Source organism: Leptidea sinapis, chromosome 17, assembly GCF_905404315.1.
Source record: "Leptidea sinapis chromosome 17, ilLepSina1.1, whole genome shotgun sequence".
In the NCBI taxonomy this organism is placed as follows: Eukaryota; Metazoa; Arthropoda; class Insecta; order Lepidoptera; family Pieridae; genus Leptidea; species Leptidea sinapis.
The window spans coordinates 2,563,354-2,583,811 of record NC_066281.1 but is presented as its reverse complement, the minus strand read 5'-3'; the positions used below and the strand labels follow the sequence as shown (position 1 = coordinate 2,583,811).

General features: G+C 34.7%; 2 non-coding genes across 2 annotated transcripts; both read right to left on the bottom strand.

Moving 5' to 3' along the window:
• Nucleotides 1-840: 840 nt before the first annotated feature.
• Nucleotides 841-911, bottom strand: Trnag-gcc (transfer RNA glycine (anticodon GCC)). Its single transcript has one exon. It is a non-coding gene; the product is annotated as a tRNA-Gly (tRNA).
• Nucleotides 912-6,557: 5,646 nt separating this feature from the next.
• Trnag-gcc (transfer RNA glycine (anticodon GCC)) lies at nucleotides 6,558-6,628 on the bottom strand. The gene has a single exon. It is a non-coding gene; the product is annotated as a tRNA-Gly (tRNA).
• Nucleotides 6,629-20,458: the final 13,830 nt, after the last annotated feature.

Sequence of the window (20,458 nt, the reverse complement as noted above, 5' to 3'; positions counted from 1 at the left end):
AAATTTGAGACGTTTTTGTTCAAGGGAGAGAGCGATATACACCAATTGAGAAAGAGTATTTATTACTCTCGGGCTAAGTAAAAAAATTCCCTACTAGCCTTGTATCGTGCAGTTTTTTTTTATAAATCCACGATGGCCGCCGCGTAAAATTATGATTTTAACATTACGGATATCGTATCCGAGGTTCTGGAGGATGCAGAGAACGAATTTGGGATCATTTTTGAAGTCCAAGATAGCGACCGCGCAAATTTATGATTTCAACAATATGGATATCCAATCCGAGCTTCTCAATGGTGCAGAGAACAAATTTGGAATCATTTTTTAAATCCAAGATGGTCGCCGCGCAAATTTATGATTTCAACATCTTCCCTACTAGCGTTGTATCGTGCAGATTTTGCACGCGGCCGCGAAAAAGTAGAACATCATCTCTACCAGCGTTGTATTGTGCAGGCTTACTCACGGCCACGCGCTAGGCCGTGAGTAAGTAGAACATCCAATATATTTTAATATTGACAAAAAAACATTCGGTTTAGAGGACAGATTAGGATAATGGATATAAACGAGATTTAAAAAATTAGTTTTCTAAAGAAGTTTCACTTCTGACATGTGTACTTTGTACGCACGCCATTTTATGACTTTATATTATGTTTTTCATTATCAAATTATTAACTTGAGAGGGAGAAGTAATTTTACACTGCTTTTATTAATAAGATAGTTTGTGTTCAATATACCTACTCTGTGGTTTAATAAAAAAAGTGTTTAAAATTAAAGATAAATTGAAAATGCTTAAAAATGTAATTAAAAAAAAGTGCTGGTATAAAAAGATGGTAAAAAAATACATGCATCGGCCGGGAATCGAACCCGGGCCGCCCGCGTGGCAGGCGAGCATTCTACCACTGAACCACCGATGCTTGTGATAGAGGTTCAAAAAATAGATAGAGTTCTTCTTACGCTACAAATTCAAGAGCTGATACAAATCAATATAATAAAAATTGTGTAATTCTTAGTATCAGCTTATGGTACTTATCGTTCTCTTTATGTTTACAAATTACAAATAATGAAAAGGCAGTTTCGCGTAGATATTATACGTTTGAATTCAACATTGTGTAAATGAAAGTTATTACTTACTAAAAATACCGACGTAAATTACATTCTGTGTTTTTACAAAAAAGTTAAACATGTGTTGAACACTAGTTTAAAAAAAGTTATATTACAAATCTAATTGTTTAGCATTCAATTAATTTAAGCATAGATTGTAGAGATGTTGAAAGAGAAATGATGACGTCACGATTTATAAGACGACCTAGTTTGGGTTCAACGTGCTTTGCGTAATTCATAAAACGTTTTGACGAGCCGATTCCGACAAGGCAACGAATCATCATTCTCGAATGTTCGACCTGTTAAGTGTGTAAAAAACTTTCTTAGACGCTACTCCACGAATCATTGATATTATCAGATTCCTAAAAGTTATCGAAACGAAGTTCCTTATGGGACAATGCCGAGGGCTATCCTAACAGGGAAAAACGTTCGGAACGTAAGATTATTATTATATAAATAATTGAATGAATGAATGAATGAATGAATAAGCCTTTATTGCAAACAATGTAAGATTCGTACAATATATATACTCTAATCTAAATAATATTGTAAACTAAGTAATATTCTAAGCTAAGTTATAATAATCTAAGTAATATTCTTAATCTTCTACATCGTTCGCTTGTCTTCCGACATCCTCCAAAAACTTCCATTGTGATCTGTCCAGAGCAGATCGTCTCCACATATAAATAATTGACACGTAACAATTATGGACATTTGACACATTTCTAACTAAATTACATTGATTGTTTATTTTATTTATTTAGAGCATTGTTAACAAGGCCAAACCAGACAAAATACAATAAACGAATATTTAAATCATATTTAAATAGGTTTATAACTGCAAAATTACATTGACATAAAAGCAAAACATGAACATTATGTGTACCTTTTTGATGTTATAGAAGATAAATTACTTTAACTTTTACTTTACGAGCGCACAATGACATCTAAAAATAAACGCTTTCAGAAATTTTCTGACGTTTGCGACTTTTATTACTTACTTTTTTTTTTTTGATTCTTCGTCCATTATTAGTACAGGCAAAGGGTTGAAGCCAATACAGCCGTATTCGTTAATATTCAACGATTTTAACAATATTGTTCTTTCTACAAATGTAGAATAGCACGGCGAATAAATCATTTTAAGGATTTGTTTTGTTACGCCAAGGAAGTATAACTTCTTGCGTGCATACATAACTATACACACACCTTTTTTATTTTAGACAGTGGAATCCAGTGGAAACTGCCCATTTTTTTTTGTAAATCAGTAAAATTAATATATTAATAATGAGGAACTTCGATCCACACTGTTTTTTTTCTATATTATTCTATAATCGCTTATAATTGTAGAAGATATTTGCAAGCATTGGCTTGCAAATATCTTACGTACATGGCGAAACAAGTGCTTATTTATTAAAGACAAATATTAGCGGTATTTACTCAAGATAACTCAGAAAATTTGGTGAATTTAAAATAATTAGGATTAACCCACATTCTATTTAATGTTGCTATTTATTTTTTAAACCATGGGAATATGGCCCTATGCTTCCGGGGCGTAAAAAGAATAGGGGAATACCAGGCCCCAGGGTATCGTAAGACGTGACTAAGGGGTTTTTAGAAGTGGGAGAGTAACGATGCCGTCAGCACAATCGGGCCAGACTCGTCCAGACACTCGCACAGAATACCGGCGTGAATAAGCGGCCTAGTGCCGCTATGTTTCGCATATGTTACTGTCGAGGACCGGAGTCTTGGGCGATTTTAACGGGCACAATGCCGAATGGCTTGGGTCACGTACCATAGACTTATGGTCTATCCCAATTGGTTGAGTCACCAAGGCAGGTCCCAGATGTGGACAGCCACATGGCGTCCTTATTAGATCTTCTGCTGACTACACATCCCGATAGTTACCAGGTCTCTGTCGACACACCTCTCGGAACGACGAGTACGTGTAGTGACTATCCAACGCCCACGTCGCAGACCACCAGCGACCCGCCGCTTTTGGCACTACAGGTCAGCAGATTGGGATAGGATGCATTCCTTATTTGTATCCTACCCTTGGGACAAGGTTTTGTTTCCCCTCAGAAAAATGTAAAGATGAATAATTTAAATTATATACATTAAACATCATCATCATAGCTCGATCTGTCATTATTATAATATTTTGGTCTGTCAATCTACATCAACATATTTTCAGTCTTCATCAGACATATTCAGTCATCGTCCAATGATGAGTTTACATTAAACTTACAGAGCTGACTGTAAACGCGAGGAAACTCATTTCCTTGCACAAAAGTCACATTGAAAAAGAGTTCTATAACATATAACAATGATAGGTTTAGGATACTGATATTGAGAGAAAATACGTCTTTATCGTAGGTCACTCCTAAATTTACCAAACAAATCCATACGAGGGCGGTCTTCGCCATAACTTGGATTCATTCACTTCATATTGTTTCTTTCCGATCAGCGATAAAGTCAAAGGGTCCGATTTATCGGCCAGTAGTAAGTAAACCTTGGATAACATCCCAGTTTTTTCATCCATTGCGTAAAATCACCACTACAGTCCAATGAATTGCATTATGATCTCAGCAATGTATAGCTTACAGATCATGAGTATTGTTGAATTTATTGGTAGAGAGTTCGAGAATGGAGTCACAGGAACAATTTATAGGTCATACGACGTTGGACCGCGGGCGAATTTAAATGAAAACCATTTCACAGTTTATTGAGTCGATGTAATAGTTTTGAGTGCGAGGATTAGCTTAGTAAACAAATTTGATAGAAGCTTATATTGCGAATTTTATTTTGGTTAGTTCTGCGCAATAAGTATTGACTGCTTTGCATTAAAACGTTTATTGATTTCATAGTGATAGGAAGTATATGTAGGACTGATTATTTCTTATTTATCAATTCCTTTTTCTCAAAATTATTCACTGGAAGGTGAGTGAATAATATTATGAATGTTCTAATCTAAGACAATTCTGCCCATTGTCACGAATGTATACCCTGTATGATCAGTATAACAAGGATTCCTTAGATATTTTCGCTTCCTCAAACTTTAAGAAAATTATTCTTGAAAGAGATACCTTTAATAATATTACCCAAACAGGTTCTTAAATCTATTCTTACTAATTTTGCTACTATTTTATGTATGCAATAAAACATAAGTGTGTTGTTATCTTAATTAAGTAAAATTCTGTGCATGCTGTGATTTCCTGTAAGTGATAAGACACTTAGCATTAACTTAATTGTATTGTTTTTATTGTTGTATTAGTGTACTTGTTGTTGGAAATCCTAATAAATACATAAATGTGTTGAAAATTGCTGAGATATTAAAATATAAACTTAACCTCAAGATGGTAACAGGAGTGCCCCTCGGCCCACGCTGCCAATCACGCGCCTATTTATTTCTCTATCTATTTTGTTGTCTTATCTATTTGCTGTCTCGCTCTAGCATTTTCTGTATTCATTTGTCTTAACGTGTGTCATCAGTAGCCGTTGCCCGTTGTGCGGTGGGAGTGGCAATACTCCAATTTTTAATCGAATTCAAAAAGGAGGAGGTTATCAATTCGATCGATATTTTTTTTATGTATGTACACCGATTTCTCTGAGTATTATGATCCGATTTACGTAATTCTTCTTTTGTTTACCTTTTGTCTTACTTTTGTTGCGAAATAGATGCCATTTGTTCCCATAAAAATTTTACATAGTTTGGCCCAGAAGTTTTCATTTTATGAACATCTATGTGAAAATTTCTGTCTACCTGGATGACACAATTGTTTTCTGTGTACGGGTTTTTTGGAGTTTTCGTTCAGGTTGATTATATATTATTATTAAATCACCACAAAAAGGTAACAAATAAAAATAAACTACGTTTAAAAAAAACCGACTTCAAAAACTGAAAAGTATCAAATAACTAAAAAAATAATTTAATACACCTCCTATGCAAACCTTTACCTTTAATATTAATAAAATACTATTACTTGTATGTGTTACATATTGATAGCTTTGAATCTACTGAACTCAGGTAGCTCCGCGTCGATCCGACACGCAGTCACTAGTAAGTGCGTAGTAGGCAGTAGTTAGGTGTTCATGTTCATGGGCCTTATGAGAAAGCTCATGGTCGCTCAGTGGGCAATGGAGAGGGCTATGGTTGTAGTTTCCTTGCGAGATCTAATCAGAAATGAGGAGATCCGTAGGAGAACCAAAGTCACCGACATAGCGCAGATGTTTGTGAAATAGAAGTGGCAGTGGGCAGGGTACAAAGCTCGAAGTAGTAGCCTTAGCGACGTTAGACGATATTATCAAAAATCTCATTTTGCAAATTGAAAAATGGAATAATTTTATCAAATTAATGTGTTGTCATCGGTCCTCAATAAATCTACGAAGTTTGAACAAAATCTGGCCGTTTAAAGTGGGTCAAAATCGCACCTAATTGAGTCGGTTACAAACAATTAATATACATTAAGGTGAAGCTAATAAAAAGCTTATAAAAAATAAAAGTTGTGGATAAGAAACCACCAACAAATTATATTATACTTACAAAATGGTACTTCTTCTCCTTCTCCGAAATAAGCTGCATCTGATGGTATACCTAAGTATTATTCCGATCGGTTCCGATAACCGATAACCGAAGGAAAAAACCGGTTCTTTAATTATTAGTATAGATTATTCTGTTATTTTATCATAGGATTAACCTTAGGTTGGTTAACATTGGTCTCCGTTGCGCTTCAACTAGATACCGAAGGTGTAGTCACAAAGTGCGGCAACCACTACTACGTCCAAGTGGGCGTACTCGAGCCAGTCTCGAACAATGTGTGACGATGACGTGCCACATGACGTGGCATAACTCTTACGGACTGACAGTAACTTTCCGAGACCTATCTATGATACCAACTACATATTTTACGTACATATTTTCTATACAAGATAAATATAATAATAAAACAACAAAACACGTGTTTTTGTTCATTCAAGTTCTCCTTTTTAACATTTGTAATAAGATAACTCAACATTAAGTGTCCGACATTGTCACTGCATGCATACGTATGTATGTATAAGTTGTAACTAAATGTAAGCATAGACAGCTGTGAAAACATCGAAAAAAATTTAATTTAGAACTAACCTCTTTTTTAAGCAATTCACGCACACTAACACAAAGTGTCATTTAAATCGCTAGTGTAAGACGTAGCTTGTCACGCACATCAAACTAATATTCCTGGCCTGTTTTATCGGTTGTCTAACAGCAAGAGACTCTATCAAGACGTGTTAATTATCTAAGATGTAAACAATGGTTGTATGCGTCATATTTTATAAAATGTTTTCAAAAGAAATAATTTTTAGACATTTGTTTCATTAGGTCTCAGCGAGCCACGTCGAACCCAATTAGAATACGCTAAACACTAAAGTGCAAAAACAGACTCTTTTTCTAAAAATAAAAAAACATTACAAGAAAAAAAGGATGCATCGGCCGGGAATCGAACCCGGGCCGCCCGCGTGGCAGGCGAGCATTCTACCACTGAACCACCGATGCTGATGATTCACTATTTAAAAAATTTGTATCATACATACGTAACTATCTCATAGACTGTCAAGTGTTCACATATTTATTATTTTGTTTTACCCGCGGCTTTGCTTTCGTTGATATCCATAAAAGAGTTTCAAATATAATTTTTTAAAGGTTTTTCAGATTTTTATTGTTTCCGTTGATCCTGGTTGATTTTGATCCTGTTAATAGAAACTCTGTTTCATGTTTTTAAACATATGTAATGTATTTATATTTTTTTATAATCTTTATGAAGATTCTCTCAGGTAAGGAAGGTACATCTTTATATTTTTATTTACAGTATGTGTTGATGCTTCTTGGTACTGTACTCAATAACGTGTCTTAGTTAATGATTTACATTTACTAAAAAGTTAAAAAACCGATTTCAAAAAGAAGGGAGGCCCAGTAGTTTTCATTTTATGAACATTTTTTATTAATATTTTTGTTTACTTGGATAATGTTATTGTAATGTAGAAACGAAACACGTGTTGAATTGTTTAAAAGACAAATATGGGCGGAATTAACACTAAAGAAAACTCAAAATATTTGGATATTTTTGTAGTTTGTGTACCGCTTTTTTAGAAGTTTTCATTTAGTTTGATTACGTGGGTAACACTGAAAATTTTTAAAACTGGCCAGTTAGAAACATTGCTAATGAAAACTTTTTTTGAATTTCAATTTTGGAACTCTTTGGTAACCTAATGTAGTATATTACATTCATTTGTCATTTGTTTTTGTGAATTGGCGGCAAATCTAAAACTCTTGTTACACGTGAAAATTAACATAACGCGAAAAAATTTTCGGTCAATGATTTATTATGAGTTTCGTTGTGAGCTTACTCAACAACAAAGCTATGATAGGCTGCGATTAGCATTTCTTAATGAAGCCCCATCTCGTGCCACTATTTACAATTGGTTTAACAAATTTAAGCGTGGACTTAGCAATCCCAATGATGATCCACGTGAGGGACGTCCTTTAATAGCGACTACTGAAGAAAACATCAGTGCTGTGCGACGCATGATAGAGGAAGATAAGAGAGTGATCTATTAGCAGATACGGGCAAGCTTAGGCATTGGTATGAGTCAAGTTCAAAAAATATTACACGAACATTTAGGCGTCAGGAAGCTTTGTACCAGATGGATTCTCCATACTTTAACCGACGACCAGAAACACCTTCGCATGGACTGGTGTCGCTAAATGTTAGATAAGTTCAACGGCTTTGACTCAAATGTTGTATTTGACATCTTCACAGGTGATGAAAGCTAGATATATTGCTACGAAGCCGAAACCAAAAGACAATCAACTCAGTGGGTGTTTCCTTTCGAGGATCGGCCAATTAAGGTAAAGAAAGGAAGAAGTCAAGGAAAAAAGATGATTGCCTCATTCTTTGGTCGGAAAGGTCATTTCGCGACAGTAGTGCTAGAAGATGGAAGGACAGTTACTGCAGACTGGTATGTCAATCGCTGTTTGCCTGTTGTCTTGGAAATAAATCGACAGCAGCGCCCTCGAAGCAGGACGAAGGATCCTCCTTCACCACGACAATGCTTCAGCGTACTCCGCAGAACGGACTGTTGAATATTTGACTATGGCAGGTGTCGAGATAATGAGTCATCCGCCATACAGTCCTGACCTGGGGCTCTGCGACTTTTATTTATTCCCAAGAACTAAAAATAAAATTCGAGGTATTCGCTTTACGAGCCCTGAAGATGCGGTGAAAGCGTACGAAAATGCAATAGAAGAGGCCCCTAAGGAAGAACGGGCCCACTGCTTTTCTCAGTTGTTCCATCGAATGCGACGATATGTAGATAGGAACGAAGATTACATCGAAAAACAATAAAAGTATTGGCAACTTTCTACATTAAGTCGTTTTTGATTTTCTAAACATTTTCAGTGTTACCTAGGTATTTAACAGACTCGTTTAAAGTAAGTTAAAAAATAGAATACACAAAATTACTTACCGCTAAAATCATAAACTGACATAAACAATTCAAAAAATCTTGAAGTTTTTATCTAAGCGAGAAATTCTTCATTAAATTTTTTTTCATATTTTTAAAAGAATACAGCTATAAAGATATTGATTGGTACCTGTAATTGTGAAAATTTCTAAGTCAATGTAGTTTTTTACTAACTTATTCGAATGCTAACATTTAATTCGTTGTAATGAAATTAAAAATAAATTATGAAATAATATAATTAAAACGAAAAATACAGCTTGAAAACAGCTGATACTATATTCAAACGTAGGTTGTTCCTTTCTTGTGAAGTGGCTAAGTGATAACTTCTCATGGTAGGTATACCAGTCTGTCTAGCTTCCTTTTCTCTCACGCATACGGCAGCGGTAGGTAGGTTCCTCGCCTCTCTCACTCTACCCAATTGTTACTTTTTTAAGATTAAATAATGATACTTGTAATGTACATACACAAAATTCTACTCTAAATTTAATTCTAAGATACCCTCAAATATTACTTGAATAGCCGGATTTGGATTAAACACAACAATATTTGCCGACTGGTTCACATGGTGACACTGCAAGGAATATCAGAGATCATGAAGATAGATTACAAAGTAAATAATAAGATCGGTTTTAGTTTGAAGGACCCAGTCGTATCCAGTGGGTGATACTGTACCTAGCAATGGGCTGACGGCTGTGCGAGACAGTCTTATAATACAAAAATTGAACTGTCGGAACCAGTGGGAGGCTCCTTTGCGCAGGATGCCGGCTAGATTATGGGCACCACAACGGCGCCTTTTCTGCCGTGAAGCAGTAATGTGTAAGCATTACTGTTTCGGCCTGAAGGGCGCCGTAGATAGTGAAATTACTGGGGAAATGAGACTTAACATCTTATGTCTCAAGGTGACGAGCGCAGTGTAGTTCCGCTCAGAATTTTTGGGGTTTGTCATGAATCCTATGGCACTGAATTGCAATGGGCAGGGCGTAAAAAACTCAGTACCTAATAAAACGGTCTTATATCAGACCACATGCAGGAATCGAACCGATAACCTTTGCAAGTTCAAAATAAATACTAATAATTTCTTCAATTCAAACAACCTTCGAATACCTTCTTTAATGTTTAAATTTATGCTCTAAAACTCGATCTATCCCCGAATAGCGAACAAAGCCTCGGTCTCCAATAATATTATGAAATGTCACGTCTTAAACAGATAGAGAGACACTGTAGATAATATGGAAGAGCATTTGAAACGGTTTTGGAACATTTGTGCTATGAGTAGATTATACTCAGAGGTATAAATATATTATTACTTTTTTATCAGACGAAACTATTACACGAACATTTAGGTGTCACGTAGCTTTGTACCATGGATCACCCATACTTTAACCGACGACCAGAAACAACTTCGCATGGACTGGTATCGCTAAATGTTAGATAAGTTCAATGGCGGTGACTCAATTGGTGTATTTGACATCGTCACAGGTGATGAAAGCTGGATATATTGCTACGAACCCGAAACCAAAAGACAATCAACTCAGTGGGTGTTTCCTTTCGAGGATCGGCCAATTAAGGTAAAGAAAGGAAGAGGTCAAGAAAAAGTTGATTGCCTCATTCTTTGGTCGGAAAGGTCATTTCGCGACAGTTGTGCTAGAAGATGGAAGGACAGTTACTGCAGACTGGTATGTCAATCGCTGTTTGCCTGTTGTCTTGGAAATAATTCGACAGCAGCGCCCTCGAAGCAGGAAGAAGGATCCTCCTTCACCACGACAATGCTCCAGCGCACTCCGCAGAACGGACTGTTGAATATTTGACTATGGCAGGTGTCGAGATAATGAGTCATCCGCCATACAGTCCTGACCTGGCGCTCTGCGACTTTTATTTATTCCCATTAATGTATCGTTGTCTTGAAACTCAAATATTATCTGTACTAATTGAATAAGTACTCTTTTCTCCGTGTAGTTTTGTGAGATGTTCACAAATGCAACTGTATGTGTAAATTAATAAAACTAGCTGACTGCTAACGTTGGATTGCCATATACATTAATAAAACATTGGGGTATGAAAATAGATGTTGGCCGATTCTCAGAACTACTGAATATACATTTTATTAAATTTCATAAATCATTGGTTAAGCCGTTTCGGAGGAAATTGGTAACAAACACCGCCACACGAGAATTTTATTAATTGGACTAGCTGATCCAGCAAACGTTTCGTTGATATAAAAATTTAAAAAAAAATTTTTTGGGGCTATAAAATATAGATTTTGGCCGATTCTTAGACCTATCCGATATGCACACAAAATTTGATACAAATCGGTTCAGCCATTTTGCTAAAATCCGCCTTGCTGCCGACAGTTTGAAAAAATTGACAATGGAGTCTTAATTATAGAGTTACTCAAAAATACTTTACAGAAGATGGTGTTATTTGGAATTACATGGCGTTTCCTTATCTCCTGCTCGAACAGCAGATATTGATCCACTAGCTTTTCGTTGTATATCTTTACTTTCCTGTAAATTGTCTCAATTCACTTTAAGAAATGAAATGATGCTCTACACATGAAATGTCTCTACATTTCCCATTGCTAAAGAACATCACAGGAATGAGTTCCTGTGAAGTCCACAAGTACTGCGGAGTGCATTACACAAATTATTAATCAAGTAATTTCATTTGCAGTTATCTTAGCTCTTAGCGGGATGCTGAGTGTTTGAAAGAGTTTCGTTTATTTACTTTGAAATTATTATTTTGAAATATCATCGCAAGTCCGGAGAATCCACATATGGAGAATTATTTCTCTCTAATCTTATCTTTATATGATTACTAATTATCGTATAAATTTTTTTCTCATAATTATAATCTATGCTTATTTTTATGTTAGATGAGGTGTCTATCTATATCAATAAAAATAAATTGCTGTTCGTTAGTCTCGCCAAAACTCGAGAACGACAGGACCGATTTGGCTAATTTTGGTCTTGAATTATTTGTGGAAGTCCAGAGAAGGTTTAAAAGGTAAATAAATATGATAAATGCTCGGAATTAAATAGAAACAACGATTTTGCTTTCCCTTAGATGTGTCCCCCGTCATTCGGGAATCAATTAATTTAAAGAATAGCTTAAAATGAAGAACTAATTATAATTTTTATCTTTCCTAACTATAGTTGGTAGTTTAACTACAGTTGTTAACATAGGTATCCATTTGTGCGCGCATCATGGAAAAATTATTGGATACATTTTAATTATTAAGTCTTCTTAGTTTTATTCCTTAGACACTTGGCCCTTTTCCTTGGCCAAAAATATAGCGATATCTTCGTTGAATATAAAGTTTTAAGAAATAAATATTTTTTTTAAGTACTACGTGCTTAGTCATATACGCGGGTATCAGCTAGTTTAATATAAAAAAATGATTACTACTCTTTAAATATAGATGCTAATACATCACCTACCTATAAGTATGTCTATAAATAGTGTATGTTTATCATCATTACAGGTAAATTAATTATATTATTCTAATAGAGTATTATAAAATTTTCATAGCGAGCTTTAGCACCGAATTATATGATCACAGAAAGGTAATGAAAAGAAACTCGATTACTTATTTACAACATGATTAAATTACAATTAAATTTTATACAAACATATATACCAGCATTAAATTCAAATTCAAATATTTTTATTCAAAATAGGATGTGACATCACTCATTGAAAGTCAATAAACTACCTCTGGCTTTTTTTTTTCATCAAAAAATATGTTTACAAAGTAATATTGTACAATTAAATCCCAATCTGTGGTATCATTAAGAAAGTTATTTATGTTATAGTAACCTTTACCACACAAAAGTCTTTTAACAATTCTTTTGAATAACGAAAAATAATAATCCTTTTGTTTTGAACATTTTCTTGGATCTTGTTGCAAAAGCATATACATCGCCCCACAAAAGACTTACTAACTCGACTTAGCCGAGTAGTAGGCATTATAAGCTTTTGTCTGTTCCTGGTGTTAACATTGTGGTTATGACAGTTTCTAGCAAATTCACTTATGTGCCTATGAACATACATTACATTATCAAGAATATATTGAGAAGCAACAGTAAAGATGTTAATTTCTATGAATTTAACTCTCAATGATTCTTTAGGACCTAGGTTATAAAATGTCGCAAATAGCCCTTTTCTGCAGCACAAATATTGCATTTATATCGGCAGCGTTGCCCCATAGCAATATAAATACTATGGAAATAACTAAAGTATACTAGTCGCGCTGTATCTATGTCAGTTAATTCTCAAATCTTTTTTTTTCACAAACCAAAACTTAATTATTTTATAATACACTTCATCTAGAAAGTCACTATACATATTTTCATACGTTAGTAAAACTTTTTCCGATTTTAATGCATTCCTGTCCTTATGACTTTTAAATACTGCTTCCAGAAACAATATAATATGTAAACAATTTTTTATGTATTTAAAGTGATAACTCTCACTTCTAGCAATAATATACAAATAAAATTTGAAAACAAAATTTTATGAACGATTCGGGACTCGAACCCACGAACTCTCGCGTTCCGTGTTCAACCTGAGAGTTGAACAAAGCCTACAAGATTTTATGACGATAAGTCACTCGAACGGTTAGCTAAGTTGGTAGAGCACTCGCACGTAACGCGAGAGGTCGTGAGTTCGAGTCCCTCATCGTTTATAAAATTTTATTTGTGTAATATTATATGTTCGTAAGTACATACAGACATAAACATGTAAATTATATAGTAAAAAATAATATTATAATTATTAATTTACGCTTGGTGCGTATTGAACAGTATCTTATGAAATGGTGAAACGTTATTATCACGTGGCGAGGTTGTGCTTTATAACCGACCTGTCAAGGTCACACGATTTCCACTCTTTAAACTTATATTTTTTTTTCTATTACTCTTACACATTATAAAAAGCATAAAGCATTATAAAGCTGAGACACTAATGAATAATCCTGATACTTTTTTTAAATTGTCGAATACGTATTAATATAAAAAAAGTTCTTAAAAAAAATTATCGTGGACGTCCATTAGTCTGTGGTTCAAAAAAACGGCGTAGTCTTGACGAAACGACTTAAATTTTTTTCACAATTTTCAGAATTAAGCAGAGAAGGTTCCTTACGAAAATCACTACTGTAGGCCATCTCGTATTTTTAAAAAAAAACGCAGGTGATTCGACTTTATTCGAAATTTAACATTTAAAAAAAATTGTAGCATGAGCGATCGAGGCGTGCACTTTTGTATTTTCCAATTTTTAGTATATATAATATTTTTATTTCAAGTACAAATACTCATATCGTATCATTTTCGAAACTCCGCTCTAAGAAGCTTTGAGTTTGGTTAAAAAACGCTCTGTAGACGAGCACCAGACAAAGGTACAGACAGTTATTATGTACTATTTGTCCACGATATTCCTGCATTTTCCGACGTTAATGATTGACAAAATGAAATTTTACTTAAACAAATAACAGTGGTGTACCTCTGGGTATTATTTACTCACTCTGAAATAAGCACTAAATCTAGTTCGTTTTCAATTCCTATTGGTCAGTGTCGCGGCGCGTACGAAACCACATTATTCTAATATCAATTGGAAACCATCTTTTATTAAACAGCTGCATATTTTAGGTTGTATGCACATCACAAGATATGAGCTGAGAATGAACACAGCTTTAGAAAATTTGAATTTATTTATAAATGAATAAAATTACGGTTTTATTTAATACGAGAAGACAATCTAAAATTATGTAGCACCTGGAATCCAATAATCTCTAAATTAAAGCCTACAACTTCACATACCAAAAAAGAAGAGGACAGTGTCAGTAAATTTTGGCAAAAACTATCTGTCTCAGTATAGCAAATACCACCTCCAAGGCAAAATGGCGCTAAACTTCATAATCACAACTACGACAAATACTATCTTTTCCTCATTTCCCTGCAGTCCCCCTGAAAACGAGATCTAGAAAGGTATTGAAACGTCGGGTTAACTAAAATAAAAAAAAATGTAACTTTTACGTAATAATCTAATGTAAAAACACAGTTACAATTACACGCGTTATAATCTTTTAAAAGTGTTTTATTCAAACACTAGCTGATCCGACAGACGTTGTTCTGTTCATAATAAAAAAAAAATGCGGGTGGAATTTCGTAAAATCCGTTCTTATCTGACCTCTTCTCGGCGAAAAGAATATTCCTACCAAATTTCAAGTCTCTACGGCTTTTGGTTCCAGAGATATCGTGATGAGTGACTATATACGTGGAAATCTATCATATCAATAGAAATCATATATATAGATGAAACACTCGCGTTAATCAAAGAAAATACTATGTACAGTGTAATATCGTCAATAAAAAAAAATTATTTAATAGTCTAAAGACGGTCGCTCTATTCCCAATCTCTGGTATCATAAAGAAAGTCATAATATTGTATGTTATATTTTTTTATGGAAAAGAATGACAAACGAGCGTACGGGTCACCTGGTGTTAAGTGATCACCGTCGCCCTCATTCTCTTGCAGAACACCAGAAGAGTCACACGAGCGATTCCGGCATTTTAAGGATGATGTACGCGATTTTATAGTTACCTGTAACTCTACTTAGCCGAGTAGTAGGCATAATAAATTTATATTTGTTCCTGGTGTTAACATTACACTACATTACTTTACTTCTGGTCGTTGATGATATTTAGCTAAAAGCAAACATATTAATTAAAAGAATATATTATGTTAAAATTTTTAAGTCAGTTAAACGAATACTAATATTTGACACTGTGTTTAATATATTTTTTTTGCCACTGCAGAGCCATTTACTGCCGCGTAATGTGTACCTTAGGATTGTTGTGTTTTATTTTGAATTACTGGGCTAATGTGACTTAGCATCTTATATGTCTCTTTGGGTTCAATCAATAATCCTGTGAAAATCTCGATCCGATCGAAAAAAAAAATATTTTTTTTATGGCATAGCATATCTAGCTCTATAACACTAACCTTATACATGGTAACTACGACCAATGTCAGCGCAGAATAAATGCAGTAATAAATTTAGATTATGTAAAACCGCTTTCAGATCGAGAAGCTATTAAAATCTTTGATAACTTACAGCAACTAAGCGCGTATTACTACTACCTCGATCCCTAACATTAATTTAAACGTTGAAATTATTCATTTTACATTCGGATGTCGTATTTTTTACATTCTGAAATTTAAAATGATCGTATTGAAATATAAGGTGATTAGACAGCCTGGGACTAGATATGATTATATTATAGCATTTACTGTGACAGTATAATATTGTATATTTTATTTTAAAAGAATTCTGGGAGAGTTTCTGCCGCCGCTTCTTCTTTCCCAGAGCTCCATTTGTTTCAGAAGCTGTACTAGTATGAGATGTGAGATCAAAAAGAATTCTAAAGGGATCAATTTTGAGAAAATAAATTCCTTTATGCATGTACGAGTAAAAGACACTTATTTTCTTTTACATTAACATTCACCTGTATAATATATCTATATCTAATATATAAAATTCTCGTGTCATGGTGTTAAACTTTGAACTCCTCCGAAACGGCTTGACCGATTCTCATGATGTTTTGAGTGCATATTGGGTACCTAGGTCTGAGAATCGGACAACATCTATTTTTCATCCCCCTAAATGTTAAGGGTAGTCCACTCGAAATTTTTTATTTAAATTTGTTTGATTATGAGTCAGCATTAAAAATACATACAACTTCACATTTTCACCCATCTACGAACAACAGTTACTTTTGTATCGCGATTTTAATATCGGCAATACAACGTTTGCTGGGTCAGCTAGTATGTATATATAATGAAAATGGTCTTTGTTTGAGGCTCAATCACGCCTAAACCACTGATGGTATCGACATGAAACTACCACCATTCGATGCGCAATAGCCTAGATTGTTTACTATTGGTAGATTGGCAACTTATTTTTTTTTGTATTTATAAAAAGATGAATAAAATTTAATTTATTTCCTTTTAAAATTCGCCTAGCGAAGCGGGCGGGAATGGCTAGTATCTATATATACTTGTGGCACTTTTAATGTAGGATTCGTACCGTTGCACCGCAGTTTCAGTGCTGTGAAGATTAGTGGAATACGTCAACCAGACCTGCACTGCAAGTGCCTTAGTAACTGTGATTAGTTTTGTTTTTTAAATATCATTAATTTTAAATGTTTTCTTTAGCTTATAGATTAATATTTATATAATTACGGTAAAGTGAAGTTCTACCCGTGTGTTCATTGAATGCCGCCATCATAGCGCCATACTGCTTATATTATTGATAAAAATTATTCTTAGATAATTTTATACGTCTCTTGCTGTTAGACAACCGATAAAACAGACCACGAATATTAGTACAGTACAGTACAGTGTGTGTGACAAGCTACGTCTTACACTTGCAATTTCTATGATTAAAAATTAGTTCTTAAGTCTATTTTTATCGATGTTTTTGCACCTGTTATAGTCTATCTAGACCACTGACCTCTACTATATACCACTGGACTGGCGGCTGTCAAAGTGATTAGTGCCTGTTTGATATTCGCCATTTTGGTGCTGTTGGCCATGTAGCGAGAGTCAGTGATACTAAAACTAGTGATGACAACCTCAGCAAATATCGATACATGGTGGGAAACTATTTGCAAAAAAAAATGTGTACTCTAATACGTTGATTCTCGAAGTATAAATAACACCGAAAACGAACGAAATTAATTCAAAATGCAAAAATACATCAGAGTATTGTACGTTCCTTTCAAATGTCAAAATTTCTCTGGACGCTCGCGAGTGGCGCTTCAAATAGGCACAAAAAATTTGCTGTCAAACATATGGAACAGCCTGTCCAGTGGTATTTATATAGGTCAGTGATCTAGACGTATAAATGATCTAAGCGATTATTAACAACATTGTAATAAATTTTATCGTTAAAAATTCGTCGCAAAATGTGATTTAGTAATCCAGTTAGGAGCGCTATAAACCAGTGGATTTCTCAGTCGATACTAAGATCATAAAGCCTCCTGGGACACGATCAACGTTATCGCTTATATTTGGAAGGGGCTGGGGATAATAAAATGTATCGTAAGCTTTATGAGACCGTAACGGTAGCGTTGTACCGCTTAACGAGAGATAAGACTAAGGATTCCTCTAAATTTAATTGTGAGGAAATTTAGCCTTTGTTTATACTTGCAGATTATGATTATGTCTGGTTATTTTTATTATATGTCATGTTTTTTTGTGACAATACGCATAATTGATACGCCCTGCCCATTGCAATGCAGTGCCGCAGTCATCATCAGCCGGAAAAACGTCCACTGCTGGACAAAGGCCTCCACCAAAAATTTCCACGACGATCGGTCCTGCGCTGCCCTCATCCAACGTATTCCGGCGATCTTGACCAGATCGTCGGTCCATCTTGTGGGGGGCCTGCCAACACTGCGTCTTCCGGTACGTGGTCGCCATTCGAGGACTTAACTGCCCCAACGGCCATCTGTCCGTCGAACTATGTGCCCTGTCCACTGCGACTTCAGTTTTGCAATCGTTTGGACTATGTCGGTTACTTTGGTTCTCCTGCGGATCTCCTCATTTCTGATTTGATCCCGCAGGGAAACTCCGAGCATAGCCCTCTCCATTGCCCTCTGAGCGACCATAAGCTATGTCATAAAGCCCATATTTAGCGACCACGTCTGTGTACCGTAAGTCATCACTGGCAACACACACTGGTTGAAAACCTTCGTTTTCAGACACTGTGGTATTTGGGACGAGAAGATCTTACGGAGCTTCCCGAACGCTGCCCATCTGAGTTGGATTCGATGAGTGACCTCCTTCTCGAAGTGCCGCAGGATTCTTGAAAAACCTTAAAATCTGAGCGCCACTACAATTGCGCTCGTCACCTTGAGACATAAATTGTTAAGGCTGATATGGCTAAATTAAGGCTCAATAGAGCGTACTTAAGACTTTTCTCAGACTTATCTGAGCTTAAACTTAGCTTAATCTTTGATTTCGTTTTTATAGTAAACTAGCTGACCTAACAAACGTTGTATTGCCATAATATTATAAAGCAATAAAAAAAATCAATAATTAAAGTTTTTGGAATATAAAAAATAGGTGCAACCATTTCTCAGACCTACCAAATTTATTGTACTACAGTTATTGTATTTGATTGCCACCTTGGAACCCTATAGCGGTTTTGTTTTGGTTTGTATGGAACACAATAATATAATTATCGCAATACAAAAATAGTTGTAGGTCGTAGAAGGGCGAAAATTTGAATTTGTATGTATTTTTCAATATTGAATCATAATAAAATTAAAATTAAAATAATATGTCATAAAAAATTTTTTTTGGTGTGGACTACCCTTAACGTTTAGCGGGATGAAAAATACATGTTGTTCGATTCTCAGACCTACTCAATGCACACAAAATTTCATGAGAATCGGTCAAGCCGTTTCGGAGGAGTTTAACTACAAACACCGCGACACTAGAATTCTATATATTAGATTGACGACTGACATTATGCTGTGCTTATTAAGCTAAGACAGCCCAATGCAAAAACCAAGTTCGCGTTTTATCACACTCAGTTAAGTTTTACTTGAGTAAAGTCTGAGCATAGTCTAGGTACGCTCTATAGATGTCAACCTAAGCCTCAGTTGCTCAGGAGTTTCACTACCTACGGCACCCTTCAGACCGAAACACAATAATACTTACACATTACTGTTTCATGGCAGAAATACTTACACATTACAGCTTCATGACAGATATAGGCGCCGTTGTGATACCCATAATCAAGCTGGCATCCTGTGCAAAGGAGCCTCCTACTAATAATATGTCAAAATAATATTCATAAAATAAGGTCCATTACACAAGAAAAGTGTGTGCGTGTAATCTTTACGCGCGATTGAAGTAAAACTTAATAATAATTAACTTTAGGAATAATTAACAGATACATTAATATATTATATTAAATAAAACTTTGTTACCAAATAAGCGTATTACTGAGGATTACTTGCTATTTTTTTTCTCGGAAACGCTAACGATATAAAAACTTTTGAGCAAAGTTGTCATTTTCTCTACCTAAAATAAAAGAATGCCTTTATAATAAATAATATTATTTAATCAAATGAGATTTTATATATTTTACAAAGAATGATATAATGTTATATTTTGATATTATTATTCATCAGAAAATAAACACTTAAACTTTTTACAGGTGAGGTCATTAACAGGTTCTTGATTTTCTCTTTTATACTTATTTATTGATGAAAGAGTAAAATGTTCCTGGGATTCCGCCATTTTATTTGACTGATGATTCGTACATTTTAAAATATTCACACATTAAATAAAATAATTGATGATAAGAAATTGAAGGTTATGTTAGCACATATTAATATAACGTTGTTATTGAATATTCACAAGTATGGGCTCGAACCCTTTGCCGATCCTAATAATGGACGAAGAAACCAAAAACAAAATTAACGAATATCGCAAATGTCATAAAAATTCTGACAACTTATATATTATTTATTACAAAAGTAGTAATAAATAAGCAAATTATACGCTTGGACATTTTCAAAAAAATATTACTTAATTAAATGTTTTTTTTTAAACCATAAAAATATAACGGCTTAAAAAATTGTTTCGATTGACTTTTTTACTGAGCGTTACTTCCGTCAGAAAAAAATTCTAAGTTACCCCCAAGTCGCGCCTAAAGAAGTTTTACTTCAAAAATTACCTCCTTTTTATTCTGTACCCTACGACCTCACGGGCACTAACTAGCTTTTGCCCGCGACGCCGTTCACGTGGACACTATAACAAGTAAGTATAGAAGTAGCAGTGGGCTGGGCAC